The sequence below is a fragment of the Colobus angolensis genome, unplaced genomic scaffold (genome assembly GCF_000951035.1).
Source record: "Colobus angolensis palliatus isolate OR3802 unplaced genomic scaffold, Cang.pa_1.0 Scaffold315, whole genome shotgun sequence".
In the NCBI taxonomy this organism is placed as follows: domain Eukaryota; kingdom Metazoa; phylum Chordata; class Mammalia; order Primates; family Cercopithecidae; genus Colobus; species Colobus angolensis.
Genome location: NW_012116433.1, coordinates 1,666,480 through 1,681,614, shown reverse-complemented (window position 1 = coordinate 1,681,614; position 15,135 = coordinate 1,666,480). Strand labels below are relative to the sequence as shown.

Here is a 15,135-nt window from a genome sequence, read left to right as displayed (position 1 = left end):
TTCAATCATCTCCCACCAGGTCCCTTCCATAACAAGTGGGATTTATGGGAGCTACAAGAAGGGATTTGAGTGGGAACACAGAGCCAAACCCTATCAGTGTGTATACAAAGTTCATACACAAAGACACACACACACAAACACACACACACATTTCTTAGCTCCTCTGCTAGTAGAATCTAGCAGCAATAATGCTCTAGTAACAACAAGTCTAGCACTCAGATCTTGGTTCCTAAATACCATTCTCCAAAAAAAGGAGTCAGGGGTCTTAGGAGAAGAAGTTGATTTCCAGGGCTGGGTCAAGGAAAATACAAGGTGAGCCTGGAATATCTTATGATACCAGAAAATAAGAAACTTTCGCAAAAGAATGGTGGCAGATCAAAATGACATAAATTAAATTCTGCCAACTTGAAGAAGCTCCCAATAACCAATGCAATAAAATAAATGACAGTAACAGTACTAGATTATAACCCGTAGGATAAAGCACATATTCAAAGGTCCATGTTGATATAAATAAATAAATAACTGAATAAATGTGTGAGAAAGAACAACTCTTCCTTATAGAATAATTCTAATTAGTAAATGTAGAAGGAATGAGAAAAATACAAAATCACCACTAGGCAAATACCACAGTAGTGACTCTTGTGAGCAGGATCCATCCATAGATAATAAAAATCAATGGGTCAAAGTTTGAGGAACAAGAAGATATTTATCCATCCAAAGGGAGAAACAGTAACTTTACCATGGAGAAACTTGGCAGACACCACTTTAAACAAGTAATCAAGGTTAATACTACCAATAAAGTAAGACATAGCAACTACAGGTACTCCCTGAAATAATGCACTATGAAGGACACAACATCACTTCTCTGGTATTCTTGATAAAAACGTACAACCTGAATCCAAAAATGAGAAAACATCAGGCAGAAATAAACTTAGATGCTGTACAAACCAATTATCAAAGTACAATACTCATCAAAGTATTAAAGTAATGACTAAGGAAGTGTCACAGAGTGAAGGATACTGAAGAGTCACAACAATCAAACGCAAAGTGAGATCCTGAATTGGATCCTGGCACCAAGAAGGACGTGAAGAAAAAAATCTGGTAAAACTTTAATAAGGTCTGTAGTTTGGTCAGTAATATCATACCAACATGTTAACTTCCTGGTTTTGGCAATTGCACTATGGTTGAGCATGTTTTAACATTAAGGAAAGCTGGGTAAAGAGTATATATGAACTCTTTCTGTAATATTCTTGCAACTTTTCTGTAAGTTTAAAATTATTTCATATAAAAACAGATTAATTCAAAATGTACAGGGCCTCAAGACAAATTAAAAAAAAAATACAAACTTAATCAAGAGAATGATTTAACTAATTATAATACCATTACCTGAGCTACTTAATTCATAAGACAGGCTAATAATGAATCTTAAATATCAATGTCATATATTCAACAGCAAATATTTTTAAAATGTCTACTATATGCCAGGCACCATGATATTAACTAAGGATACAGTGATGAAGAAGACAAACACGTTCCCTGTGCTTTGAGAAAAAACAGACGTAAATAAGTAATTAGAAGAACAATCAATGTATGTAATAAATAGGAAGGCACAGAATGCTAGGGGAGCACATCGACAGGCACTAACCCATTACAAAAAAGATCCAGAAAGTCTTCCTGAGGAAGGAACACTTCAGTTGAGATATAAAGAAGGAGCTGAGGGATGCAGGGCAGGAAAAATAACATTAAGCAGGAGTTGAGAGCAAGGCTGACTTGGGAAAGAAAACCAATGGTGATTAACAATGCCAAATGAAAGAGAAAGTAATGTAAAATGAGGCTGAAGAGAGAGGGATGGCCAGATGAAGGGGCCATGTGACACTTTACAAGAAAAAAACAAACAACCCCATCAAAAAGTGGGCAAAGGATATGAACAGACACTTCTCAAAAGAAGAAGACATTCATACAACCAACAGACACATGAAAAAATGCTCATCATCACTGGCCACCAGAGAAATGCAAATCAAAACCACAGTGAGATACCATCTCACACCAGTTAGAATGGCAATCATTAAAAAGTCAGGAAACAACAGGTGCTGGAGAGGATGTGGAGAAATAGGAACACTTTTACACTGTTGGTGGGATTGTAAACTAGTTCAACCATTATGGAAAACAGTATGGCGATTCCTCAAGGATCTAGAACTAGAAGTACTATATGACCCAGCCATCCCATTACTGGGTATATACCCAGAGGATTATAAATCATGCTGCTATAAAGACACATGCACACGTATGTTTACTGCGGCACTATTCACAATAGCAAAGACTTGGAATCAACCCAAATGTCCATCAGTGACAGACTAGATTAAGAAAATGTGGCACATATACACCATGGAATACTATGCAGCCATAAAAAAGGATGAGTTTGTGTCCTTTGTAGGGACATGGATGCAGCTGGAAACCATCATTCTCAGCAAACTATCGCAAGAACAGAAAACCAGACACCGCATGTTCTCACTCATAGGTGGGAACTGTACAATGAGATCACTTGGACTTGGGAAGGGGAACATCACACACCGGGGCCTATCATGGGGAGGGGGGAGTGGGGAGGGATTGCATTGGGAGTTATACCTGATGTAAATGACGAGTTGATGGGTGCTGACGAGTTGATGGGTGCAGCACACCAACATGGCACAAGTATACATATGTAACAAATCTGCACGTTATGCACATGTACCCTAGAACTTAAAGTATAATAATAATAATAAAAAGACAATAAGCAGGGAAGTAACATAATCTGGTGCATTTTTAAACAAAGTTATTTTTAGTTGAGGTTGAAAAGACTGAGACTTTCATTTCTGGAAACAAAGTAAATCAGATATTCTGAGCAACCTTCATAGCATAGAACATCTAAAAATGCTGGATAAAATGTAAAAACCATCTGCTGTAGACTAAATGTTTGTATGTCTCCCCAGCCTCCCTTCATATCTTGAAGACTTAATCCCCAATATGATGGGATTTGGAGGTGGGGCCTTTAGGAGCTATTGAGGTTTGGATGAACCCATGGGGATAGAGCCCTTATGATAAAATTAAAAAGAGAAAAACACATAAGATCTTTCTCTGCATGCAGAAATCAAGGAAATGGCATGTGAGGACATAATCAGGAAGCCCTCACCAGAACCCAACCATGCTGGCACTCTGATCTTACACTTTCAGACTCCAGAACCATGAAAAATAACTGTCTGCTGTTTAAGCCAACCAGTCTATGATAATCTGCTGTAGCAGCCCAAACTAAAACATCATCTCTTTAAATGTGTAACTGAAAGGGAAATTTTCAGAAGACAAAAACATAAAACAAAATACAGGAAGGTAGCTAAGCACTGAAGCAAAAGGCTATGTCAAAGACGACTACAGAGATATGGTGACTAATGAAATAATAAAACTATCAAAATTAACCAGTATTTATATATAAATATAGTAATAAGCTCAAAACCAAAATAATTATGTAAGAAAAAAAATACTGACTCACCTCAGTTTTTGGATATAAAGGGCTTGGAAAAGACAGGCAATAACAAATGCTGGCGAGGATGTGGAGAAAGGGGAACCCTCATACACTGTTGATGGGAAAGCAAATTAGTACAACCACTACGGAGAACGGTTTGGAGGTTCCTCAAAAAAATTAAAAGTAGAGTTACCATAAGACCCAGCAATCCCACTGCTGGGTATACCCAAAAGAAAGGAAATCAGCATATCGAAAAGGTATGTGCACTCCCATGTTGTTGCAGCCGTTCGCAATAGCCAAGACTTGGAAACAACCTAAACGTCCATTGACAGATGAATGGAGAAAGAAAATGTAGTACATATACACAATGGAGTACTATTTAGCCATAAAAAAGAATATGATCCTGTCATTTGCAACAACATGGATGGAACTGGAGATCATTATGTTACACAAAATAAGTCAGGCACAGAAACACAAATATTGCAGGTTCTCACTTATTTGTGGGATCTAAAAATGGAAACAAATGAACTCACAGAGAGAGAGAGAGCACGCGCGAGGAAGAAGGATGGTTACCAAAGGCTGGGAAGGGTAGTGGGGAGGTTAGGGGGTGGTGGGGATGGTTAACTGATACAAAAAACAAAAACAAAAACCACCACCAGAAATAATGAATAAGACCTACTATTTGATAGCACAACATGGTAACTGTAGTCAATAATAATTTAATTGTACATTTTAAAATAACTTAAAACAGTTTAATTGGATTGTTTGTAACACACAGGATAAATGCTTGAAGGGATGGATACCTCATTCTCCATGATGTGATTACTATGCATTGCATCCCCGTATGAAAGCATCTCATGTACCCTATATGTGCCTATATGTACATCTACTATGTGCCTACAAAAATTAAAAATAATTTTTTTAAAAAAGGAAAAAATATTGAGTTAAAAAAACAACAGATGCAGATGTTCTTGGCTATAGACAATTTGAGAAACATTCTTCCACAAATAAGTTCATGCACTGCACTGCTGGGAGCACCAACATTGACCTACTTTTTTCTTTTGAATTGATCTGAATATTCTGTTCTTTCAATTCTATGTGCCACCATAACATCCTTCAATAAATGCCCATTTTACTTTGTCATCCAACTTCAGTTGCTTGCAGTGAAAGAACCCAACCAATAAGCATTTCTATAACCTAAAGTAGTACATAGAGGTGAATTAATTTCTACCTACATTTAGGATATCTGTTAACCAAGTGAAACACAACATGTGTTTAGGGGAGTTGAGATAGTAAAACCTTAGTTAGGCAACTTTATTTTACAATCTACAGCTAAATGCAAGGAGTAAATTCCTTAGTATAAATGAAATGCTCTTCAGGTGATTTAGCTATCATAATAACACTCATTTCATCTCAACATCTTTTACCTCTCATTTTTCTCTTATGCCAAGGTCACTGGACTCTTTTATAGAGTACTTGGCTCCCAGGTTCCTCCAAGGGGCTTGAGTTAGCATATACTTCTTATTCAGTAAGTTTTAGGATAAATCGTAATTATTCCAATCAAGATTGCCCTTAATTTGAGAGTAGGGGGCACTTAATCCTATTTTTGCTTTGTCAAGCTCAAGCTAATGATCTGTTCCTTTGCAAAACAGAAGGACATACTCTGTGTATGCAGGGCTGCAACTCCACACTTTCCAGGTTTAACCCTGAAAATGCATTTTAGTACCTCACTGACTCTCTGATGAGAAAACTAGACCTTTTGTTTAATGTTTTAAAAGCATCAAATTGAGGAAAGCTAGTATTAAAATATAAGCCATTAATTAATACAGTTTCTAGGACGCAAAAGGGTGGGAATTCTAACTTACAAAAGGACAAAAATTATGTGAAGAGTTCCCAAGACCCAAAAATAAAGACACAAAGACACCCCTAAAACTGGCATTCTTAACCAGAGGTTCCCAGATGAACTATGAATTGCTTCTAAAACTGGATGTAAAATGTTAAAGACCCTGGAGATGCTCTGTATTTTTCTTAAGATGCTTAAACTGGTTCATTTACCTTAAAGAAACACTGCTTCAGAATGCTAAAATCTCTAAGAGAAGATGATGGCCAGGCGCAGTGGCTCATGCCTGTAATCCCAGCACTTCAGCAGGTTGAGGCGGGCGGATCATGAGGTCAGGAGATCAGGAGTTCAAGACTAGCCTGGCCAACATGGCGAAACCCCATCGCTACTAAAAATACAAAAAATTAGCCGTGCATGGTGGCATGCACCTGTAGTCCCAGCTACTTGGGAGGCTGATGCAGGAAAATAACTTGAACCCAGGAGGCATAGGTTGCAGTGAGCTGAGATCACGCCACTGGCACTCCAGCCTGGGTGACACAGCAAGACTCCATCTCCAAAAAGAGAGAGAGAGAGAGAGAGAGATACAACAGTAATTCTTTCTATTCCAGGAAGCCTGGAACAAATTAGTCCAAGTAGACTACAGTTCACTAAACTTATTAAATGTTAAAGTGTCGCTTTCCTGAGCTTACTGAAATATTTAGTCATAGAATTTTTATTCACATAAGGGAAATAAAGTTCTTTTATTTGAGCAAGATTCAGAGAATCACTATGAACAGTAACAGTTAAAAGCCTTAAGGATACTGAGAAATGAATGGCTCTGGCTCTTGTTACTAAAAGCAAGGAGCATGACATGCCTATGGTGTTAGAATAGATTCAGTGGGACAAGAAGCCTTTGGCCCTTGTAGCAAAGCTTACGTGCTCCTCAGACTCACTAACCCTACCCTTAATATTTTCTACTTAACTTTGGTAAAGGGTGGCATTCCTAAATCCTGCAGAATGCAAGAGCTGATGATTATCATTTCATTGTGTAAAACCCTCCTCACAAAAATCCTTCTCATAGTCACAGAGAATTACATAAATGTAATTGTACTCATGTTTTCAATCTAAATGCCACTCACATGGCATACCGCAAAAGATTATAGTAGAAATAAATGTCATCATGGAACCTGAGGGTCTCCTATAGAAGCATCGATTCTGACCATTTATTTTTGGCACATGAAGTTCAGAAACCTACAAATCGTCTATGAATGTGGCAAATCCTCCTAGAAAGCTATGAACAGGACATAATATATAGTCTCTACAGTTTACACAGCACTCAAACTTTAAAAAAAAACAAAAAAAAAACCCTCTATAGTAAATCTTAATTTTAGGTCAAACCTCTACTCATTCAGTTTAAAAGAAAATTTGTTTAAAAAGTTTCTTATGATAAGAGTAATAAACCTTCATTCCTATAAAAACATCAGTGCTCCTAATCCTCATGACAATCTCAGCCACTATATTGGCATATCTTTCTATTAATACATATGCATGTATATGTACTGTACAGAATCAGGGTAATAATCTGTGTGTAAAATACCCTTTTATGTAATATTATGTGAGGTATACTTTCCCATATTATATACTCTTTAAAATCATAATTTTAACAGCTTCACAATGTTCTTTCATCTGCATGTTCTAGAATTTATTTCATTTCATACTATTTAAAATTTACTTTTTTTTTTTTGCTACTTTAGACAATGTTAGAATAAACTATTTTACCCATGCTATAGGAATCCTGCAAGAAAAGAGAATGCACTAAGAATCGCCAGTTTATGTATTTTAAAAATTGCTACACTATAAAAATTACTTAACAGATCCATCCTTCAACAGTTTATTCCCGCTCGAAAACAGCAATTCCTGTTACCATTTTAATGAACAAAATTTCAATTATTTTCTAATAGTTATGCCTATGATATCTAAACTCAGCTTCTTACTATGACGGTTTTATTTTGAAGGCAGTGAGTGGGAGCTTTTACTCATTGTTAAAATTCTTCTGATTATATTGCTTTTAAGCTGGAAAGTTTACTACAAAGATATAAAAACTTCCTTCTTATTGAAAAGTAACAAACAGAACTTGTCTAGAACTCAATTAGTAGGATTCCCCTCCCCCCTTTTAAATCCAAATAGCCATTTGTAAGCTCTAACAAGAACTTGGTCAAGTAAGAAATGGAGAGAGTGAGAAAAGAAAGAAAAAGAGGATGTCCTTCAGAATTTACTTTTTGTCTTTTAAGCTGAGCATGTCTTTATAGCTTCACCATCAGAAGCTTTATGTAGCATCATGACTCTGGTCACCACATATGGGACAAATGTACTTATCTGATAACAATACCTACATTAAGCCAGGGTATGAATAAAACTTTTGTTAAATGGAGTTAGGAAGCAAAAATAATCAACAAATTTATAGATCACTGTGTCACTATTTCACTCCAAATGTAAGAAATATAAGGCATAAAAAATAGATGCTAAGTTAGGGATACAAAATGAAAATGTACTTATTGTTGATTTTCATTTGTACTTTTTCTCCCTGAAATCATTTCTCCTCTCCAGAACAAATACATTTTCTTAGTTTTAAGCCACCAGAACTCTGAACTTATTCACAATTTATTTTCAATTACAATTTCACAAAAGGTTTTTTTTTTAAATGTTAGAAATACTTTACAATAACTCACTTATGGGTGTGATGACAATTTCTTCTACAATACTTTTTGAAATTATATTTCTTCCCTTTAGTTTACATCTCAAACCTGGGCTAGAAGCACAAAAGTTTATTACTACCTAGAATTATATTTGATAATCAAACATACCCAAATAATGTCTACTGCATGTTTATTATGTACCAGATTTAACATTTCTTTCCTTAAGGACATTGAAATACACTGTGTGCATGAGAAAAGTAATGTGATTTGACAAAACTATCTTCATTCTTGCTAACGTTAATTTCAGTCCTTCCCATTAGCACCAATCTGTACAGAAAATATCTCTTACATGCCTACGTTGCATTTTTTTGGAAATACGCATCATTATTGCCTCATTGGTCTCATACCATGAGGGTATGTCTATATTACCAACAAATGCAGATATTAAATAAGACAACAAATACTAAATCAAAATTCACTAAATTGGGAGGCAGGACAGAATGATGAAAGAGATAATGAACCAGGAGAAGAAAAGTTAAGTTCTACTGTAAATCCATTAATGATAACTTATAAGACTACAGCCAGTTAAACTCAGGAGTCTTTTGTTTTTTCTTTTTTCCTACTGTCTCTTAAATTTCTACTCCAAAGAATTGATTGTCTCCTTGAAAAATATGTTAGCACCATAAAGAAAATGAGAATGATGAAATGGTAAAACTCACAATATTACCAATACACTAAAAAGTTCAGAAAAAAGGGAGCATATTCAGTAAGCCCTCTGTATCCATGGGTTCCCCATCCTTGTATTCAACCAACCTCAGATTCAACCAACTGCAGAACGAAAGTATTTGGGAAAAAAAAAGAAAACAATAAAAAATAATATAAACTTAAAAACAATATAACTATTTACATAGTATTTACATTGCATAAGGTATGATAAGTAATCCAGAGAAGATTTAAAACGTACAGAAAAATGTGCTTATGTGTAAATACTATGCCATTTTATATAAGGAACATGGGCACCTACAGATTTTGATATCTGAGGGGAGTCCTGAAACCAACCCCCAACACATACCAAGGGACAACTGTATTTGAAAGCAGTTGTAGATGGAACTTGACCTGGATTTTCGGAGGCTAAGAAAGATCTAGTAGTCAGAGAGAATAGAAGAGATACAAACAAATAAGGAAAATAGTTTGCATAACTGACTTAGAACGGAATACTGAAATTAGTCCAGCATAATGTAAGAGCAAGTTAGTAAGAAGATTAGATTGGATGGCATTGAGGCAAATATAAAGATAATCTGGAATTTGGTAGACTATACTGTGGCTATAAAAAAATGACTAGAGCCAGACCACCTAGGTTTAAATCCTAGCTCTTCCACTCACTAACTGGGTGCTCGCACAAGTCACTTACTCTTTGCACTTACCTCATCCATAGCACTGTTACGAGGGTTAAAGGAGGCAATGCTTGTAAAATTCTTATTACAGTTCCTGCACATAAAAAATTATCCATAAGGCTGGGCATGGTGGCTCATACCTGTAATCCCAGCACTTTGGGAGGCTGAGGCGGGTGGATCACTTGAGCTCAGGAGTTTAAGACCCGCCTGGGCAACATGGCAAAACCCCATCTCTACAAAAAATACAAACATTAGCCAGGCATGGTAGTACATGCCTGTAGTCTCAGCTACATGGGAGGCTGAGGTGGGAGGATCGCTTGAGCCCAGGAAGTTGAGGCTGCAGTGAGCCATGATCGCACTACTGTAATCCAGCCTGGGCAACAGAGTAAGACCCCCATTTCAAAAAATAAAAACAGAAACAACAAAAAAAGAAAGTTTTAACAGTTAAAAAAAAAAAAAAGATTACAGGTTTAGTACCCTTTTCCAAAATGCTTGGGACTAGAAGTGTTTCAGGTTTTCAATTTTTTTTGATTTTGGAATATTCGCATATATATAATCAGGTATCTTGGAAATAAAATCCAAGTCTAAACATGAAATTCATTTATGTTTTATATATACACCTTATATATAAACCTTATATACACCTTATATATAAAACATGTTTTATATATTTACAAATAAATATAAATATATATTTATATATATTTACACACATTGAATGAAGGTAATTTTATACAATATTTTAAATAATTTTGCACATAAAACAGTTTGTGTACACCGAACCATCAGAAAGCAAAGGTGTCACTGTCTCAGCCACCCTCGTAAACAATCTGTGGTTGTTTGGCATCACCATCAATCCCAACTTTGAATTTATATGCTATACTGACAAGCAATCACTTTCTTACACATATTCACACATAAGTACTTATCAGAAAAAATTAAGAAATACCTTTAACAAAGTGAAAAATAATACATTCAGGGTAACAGCACAGTAGCATCACCAGAATATCTGTATCAGTTGTTAGACAACAGCAACAACCTCAAATTCCATGTTTTGATTAAAAGGTTATTGTGTACATAGTAGTTTATTTTTTTAGGTGAGATGAAATATTGGAAGCAACTGAGGGGCCAGGAAGCGGGTCCTCTAGGGATGAGGACACATCTGCTGGATGGCTTTTTAAAATGTTACCTCCGGAGTCATCTGCTTCATTAGCAACAGTTTTTGACTTAGAAGTCACCCTTTAATTTTATAAGCTAACTAATATATCTTGTTCTGTTATGAATGCATGCTGCACTAGTCCTTCAATAAGCCCATCACACATTTTTGCCATGTCATGTATGGGTACTTTTTCTGCAGTGTTAAACATCATCATCTTCATCATCGCTATTATCACAATCACCTTGATTCAGAAACATTTTAGCTATTTCACCACTGGTCAATGAATGAACAACTGGAGTCTCAGTACTGATGTTAAAAATGTCTTCAATATCCATTTCTTCCAGCTCACCCACAGCCTCTGAAGGTATACTTTTTGCATAGTCGTAAGGAGGTCAGATATTATTTTTTCCTCACTTGACATAAAATCCTTCAAAGTCACCATCTTGTTCATCATCGTCATTGAAAATAGTCACAGGCCAGGGATTATGCCAAGTATGCACAACCGTGTCTTTAGTCACTGTGTTCCCAGTACTGGCAACAGCATACACAGCATCCTTCATGCTAAACTTCTGCAAACATTCTACATCCATGCCTCTGTTCACTGTTTCTAGCATGCTGTTCAAGACAGTGTTTTTATATTTATTCTTCATTAATCTAAATATACCTTGGTCACATGGGTGAATTAATGAACTAACATTTGAGGGGAATTCCATGGCATAAACACTATTTTGATGACAATTTCAGCTGGAGGATAACCAGCTGTCGAGAAATAACAAAATCTTCCGGTTGTCATACAGTCCAGCTTCTCAGTGAACGCAAGTCATTCTTGTAAAATGTTTGTGAAACCAGTCAGAAAAGATGTCACTGGTAATCTATGCCTTTTTGTTAGCATAAGAACAGACTGGCAAGAGATTCATTCCTTAAAAAAAGTGTAAGGATGCAAGCTTTTTACTATCACAGCAAGTTTATACTTATACGTGCCAGCTGTATTAGCACATCCCAGTAGAGTTACTCTGTCATTGGCATCCTTAATTCCCATAGGAACTATCTCATCAGCTGTAGTCAGTGTCTTTCTGGGGCAGTTAACACCAAACAGGAATGTTTCATTAGCATTATAGACTTGTTCTGGTGTCTGATTTTCATCAGCGGTCCCTTGGCAAACTAGCCAATTTCTCTGCTGCTTTGTGATCAGCAGATGCTCATTCACCACTAATCTTTAAAAAGTTAATGCCATATCTTTTCTTAAATTTCTGCAACCAGCCTGTTCCCTTAACTTTTTGGTTCACAGTTCCCTTTAATTTTTAGTCCACCATGAAAGATCTTTGCTTGTTTTATGAACAGCATACCATTAAATGGCATGTATTCACTGGAATGCTGATGGATCCACTCTTTCAATATATGATCTAGATAATCGTTTTTAGTTTTATGCAGTTTTTCTATTTTTGATTAACTTCTGTTCATAACCTTCACCACAGAACTTCAACAGTTTATCTTTCTGTTTCTTCTTCATGTTTTATTGAGGTAAAATATACATACATAATCTGCCATCTTTACCTTTTTTCTTTGAGATGGAGTCTTGGTCTGTTGTCCAGGCTGGAGTGCAGTGGCACCGTCTCAGCTCACTGCAACCTCCGCCTGCCGGGTTCAGGCTATTCTCCTGCCTTAGACTCCCGAGTAACTGGGATTACAGGCATGCGCCACCATGCCTGGCTAATTTTTGCATTTTTAGTAGAGATGGGTTTCACCACGTTGACCAGGTTGGTCTTGAACTCCTGATCTCAAGTGATCAGTCCACCTTGGCCTCCCAAAGTGCTGGGATTACAGGCGTGAGCCACCGTGCCTGGTCCATCTTTACCATTTTTAAGTGCATACTTCAGTGATAATAAATACATTTATATTATTTATTTTCCCTTCATATCCCCCCTCCCCTTCCCAGGCTCTGGTAACTACAAATCTACTCCTCATTTTCATGAGATCCACTTTTTTAGCTCCCACATATGAAAGAGAACATACTATATTTATCTTTTTGTGCTTAGTTTATTTCACTTAACACAATGCCCTGCAGGTCCATCCACATTGCTGCAAATGACAGGATTTCGTTCTTTTTTTTTTTTTTTATGTGGCTGAATAGTGTGTGTGTGTGTGTGTGTGTATGTATCCTTCTATATCTTCACATATATGTATACATATATCCTTCTATTTATTTAGGTCATATATGGTGGTCATTCCAACACCATACTCTTTTGTAAGACATTTCACACTTAAACTACTATCCAGTTTCTCCAATAGCAGGGCTTTCTGTACTACAACATCAGCATAAAGGCTTCCTCTTTTTCTTGTCTTATAACCCATAGGGGTATGTACAGGCCTTTTTTTTTTTTTTTTTTTTGACATTTCCAACAATATCTTTATACCACAGAGAAGGGAATAAGCAAAAAGACAGTGAGGCAAGGGGTGGTGACTCACACCTGCAATCCCAGTGTTTTGGGAGGCAGGAGAATTGCCTGAGGCCAGAAGTTTGAGACCAGTCTGGGCAACACAGCAAGATTCTATCCCTACAAAAGAATTTGTAAAAATTATCCTGGCATGGTGGTGTGCACCTGTAGTCCTAGCTACTCAAAACGTTGAGGTGGAAGGCTCTCTTTAGCCCAGGAGCTTGAGGCTGTAATGATGCAGTGAGCCATGAGTGGGCCACTGCACTCCAGCATGGACAAAGAGCAAGATCTTATCTCTTAAAAAAAAGGCCTAGTAAATTTCCGGCTTCTTTGAAAGCCATCAGTTGCTGTTCCAAACCAATAGCATTAGCTGCATCTTTAGTTTTTTTCAGATGTATTCAAAATCCACTGATATTCTTCATTTGTGAGATCTTTTAAAATCTAAAAAGTTGTTTCCAAATTTTTTAGTGTAGAGGCAGAAGGATTTATGTGTGTATTTTTCAGGAGCAGCAACAACAACAAAATTCCATTTCCAAACACCCTTTTCCAAAGTGCTGTCTCCATTTAGTACGCTTTTGAAAAACATACTTTCTTACTTTTTGTTGAAATGTCACCCCTACCTTGAAAGACAGATTAAATTTTAGCTGATGCTAAAATATATATGGAAATGCAAGGAACCCAAAATAGCCAAAATAATTTTGAAAAAGAAGAGTAAAGTTGATGAATTAATACTTCCTGATTTTAAAACTTACCATAAAGCTATAATATCATGATAGCATAGTACTGACATAAGAATAAACATAGGTCAATGAAAAAGAATTCAGAGTCCAGAAATAAACTCTCACACTTGTGTTCAACTGATTTTCAACAAGGGTGACAAGATAATTCAATGTGAGAAAGAACAGTCTTTTCAACAAATGGTGGTGGGACAACTGAATATCCACATGCAAAAGAATGAAGGGAGAGTCTTTCTATCACGTGCAAAAATTAACTCAAAATGGAGCAAAGACCTTCCTCTTTTTCCAGTATTGTTTTCATTACTAAGTATCATCCACAACGCTATCATTACATTGCTCTTAGAAAATCAAAACAGGAAAATCTTCATGACTGAAGATAAGACAAACCTCTCTTACATATGATACTAAAAGCACAAGGAATGAAAGAAAAATGAGATAAATTAGACTTGATTGAAATTTAAAACTTTTGTTATTCAAAGGACACCATCAAGAACATAAAAAGTTAAACACTGAAAGAAAAATGAGATAAATTAGACTTGATTGAAATTTATAACTTTTATTATTCAAAGGACACCATCAAGAACATGAAAAGATAAACACAGAATGGGAGAAATATTTGCCAATACAACTGACGAAGGACTTGTATTTATGAGGAACCCTTATAATGCAATAATATAAAGACTACACAATTTTAAAATGGGCAGAGGATGTGAATAGACTTATCCCAAAGAAGAAATAAAAATGGCTAATAAGCATATGAAAACATGCTCGGCATCATTACCCAGAAGATAAATGCAAATAAAAACTGCAATGAGATATCACTTAATATCCTCTGGGATGGCAATAATTTTAAAACTTAGAAAATAACAAGTGTGGCAATCTGAAACACAGCTTCAATATTTCTTTGATTTTTTAAAGATTGCAAGGCAGTTATTTTGTAAAATGCCCCTCAATTCAGGTTTGTCTGATGATTCCTCATGATTGGATTTAAGTTACGCATCTTTGGCAGGAATATCACAAAAGTGATGCTCTATTCTTCTCACTGCATTTAATCGATGGCACATGACAGACTTGTCTGATTATTGGTGACTGTGATCTCTTGATTAAGGTGATGACTTAAGTGGGAGGCATCGCCATTGTAAATTAATTTGTTTTCCTCTTGTAATTAATAAGCATTTTGTGAGGAGGTACTCTGATGCTCTCCGAGCCCTGGAATCAGGAGGAGCTCTTGAGTACCTTCTTCAAGGAGCTCTGATTTGTTTTAATGAAGAGAGGTCAGTCAGATCTACAAGTTGATATACATGTTCCTAAAGATCACTGCACTATGCAAAGTCATTCAATAAAACCACAGGGCTTTTAAGAAAAGTGGCATTAGAAGCACAAAACTAAAAGCCTTCAT

The 15,135-nt window shown here is 36.2% G+C and overlaps 1 protein-coding gene across 3 annotated transcripts in view; it reads right to left on the bottom strand.

Annotated features, from left to right (window-relative positions):
- The window catches only part of XPR1 (xenotropic and polytropic retrovirus receptor 1), a 317,382-nt gene that overhangs the window by 174,330 nt on the left and 127,917 nt on the right, over positions 1–15,135 (bottom strand). The window lies entirely within an intron of this gene.